This window comes from Hermetia illucens, chromosome 4, assembly GCF_905115235.1.
Source record: "Hermetia illucens chromosome 4, iHerIll2.2.curated.20191125, whole genome shotgun sequence".
NCBI classification, from domain to species: Eukaryota; Metazoa; Arthropoda; class Insecta; order Diptera; family Stratiomyidae; genus Hermetia; species Hermetia illucens.
The window spans coordinates 40,009,318-40,011,416 of NC_051852.1; positions in this window are offsets into that span (position 1 = coordinate 40,009,318).

A 2,099-nucleotide genomic window follows, 5' to 3' on the forward strand; every position below is an offset into this window, starting at 1 on the left:
TGAATATTGTCTTGTGCTATCACGGAACACAGTTTGTCTGGTTTTATTGTGCAAAGTTTTTGATAATGTCTTTTGTACGGGCGATATTATGAGTAGACATTGGATCTGTTGGGTTATATGAATTTGGCAAAAGTGATATGTTTATGAAAAAATATGTGTATATGTTTTATAAACAGTCTGTGTTACTTTTAACAAAGATGAGAACTTGGAAAATCAATGGCTATTTGTATAATTAAGAAGTAAGAATTACTTCGATATACTCATAATTTGAAACTTAATACATACTGTATCTTCTTGGGAGAAATAATTTTCGGGACAAAAATAGTTTCAGTAGCTAAGATTGTGTTTTCTCTTTTCAAGTTCATATTTTTTTTAGAGCCAACAATTCACCCGCATTGGAATTCCTTTTTTATAGATATTGGTTAGTTTTTTTTCGAAACTTTGTTTATTCTGTTGTTGTCTCAATGGCATAATAGTTGAATAATGTACATTTTGAATGATTACTGATCGAAATAAGATAATACGATGGACTTTAAGGGGTGAGTTGATATTTGAGTTTCCTATTTCGGAGAAATCTCCGAAATTTTGAAGAGTGAATTAGTATTGTGCGAAAGGACTACGGTAAGATGAGACGTTTTGTTTAAGCCTTGTCATATTTAATAATTAATTCGTTCCTAATATGTGCATAAGGGAAATACAATTATATTAAAAAGATGAGAAACTTCGGTAAAAAGATTAAAGAAGGTAGTCAGTCCTCTAATGAATTGATCACCACGTATGTACACGGATAGTTGCAATGCCAAAGAAGATTGAAACCAGCACACGTAATTTGCGTGTTGTGTTTTCATTCCCTTTCATTGGCTACAAATGGGACTTTGTATGTTGAGTCTGTATTATGGATTCAAATGTTACCGCAAACGACGGTGATCGATTATTAGCCCTATCATTGTCCTCATGTTTACTGTTTACTTAATTTCAGATGTGCGGCCGTTTAATTCGTCGGCTATCCTGTAATATTGAGTTGCTATCCCTAAAACCCACCAGTTTCGTAAAATTCTCTCTCTCTCCATGTGGACCATTCCTTGTCCTTTCGTTGCAATCAATAGCTTTGCGTACCATTTTTTACAGCGAGGAGTTTAAGCCTTTGGAATGATACGATAGCTTTTAATGAAGAGAGAATATGAATTCTAGTGCCGTTGACCTTTCCCAGTTCAACTGTTCCTAAAAGTGTTCAATAGGGTTCAAATCCAGGCGTCGTGGAAGCAATTCAATTCTCTTTGCTCGCTTGGTGCCTTCTTGGAATTACTAACCGTCTGCGGTTCTGGGACGTCACAATAGACTCCGTGTTTTTATAAACTCGATTTGTGCCCAAGGATCGATGAATTAAGATTTCATACAAAAACAACAAGCTGAACTTTCTTTTATCACTTCGAGGTACTTAAAGCACTAGGCTATCGCAGTGGGAGGTCGCAGTTCAAGCCTCACTGGTGGGAGAGAGATTTGTACCCTAACTGGATGTTGGTTTAAATCAACGTAATAATCACGGGCGAGCGCAATGTCACGTAGTGAATGGCACTATGGCCACCTTTGCTTCATCTCCGCCCTCCTGCACCAATTACTACGGGATGTGAATTTTGAGGAGTAGGAGTAGGTGTGAACTGTCCTCATTCTCTTTAAATGTTTCGTCTTTACTTTTTTTTAGGCAGATAGAGGGAATTGCTTTGTTTTAGTTTGCCTCGCGCTATTGAAGAATTCTTGGAAATCTGTTCCTGGCTATGTTTTTGTATCGAGGTACCAACAATGGGCAGCTGGCGACATACGCGCCCACCTCTGGATAAGGCACTTTATTGTTCAGAAACCTTGCATTGAAATTCCAATTCCCAATCTATTTCAAAGTTGCTAATATCAGATTTTGTTTTTTTTTATCCAACGTAAAGGAACTCTTTTTCTTGGTGCATGACACGAATGTTGGCGTAATTCCTACATTGTGTATTTCTAACATAACGAATGGTCTTCAAATCTCGTTGTGTGCGTTGACATCGCAATCGAGAAGACGTGATAGCACCGTCAATACCTCACCATTCTAACGACTTGGTCCG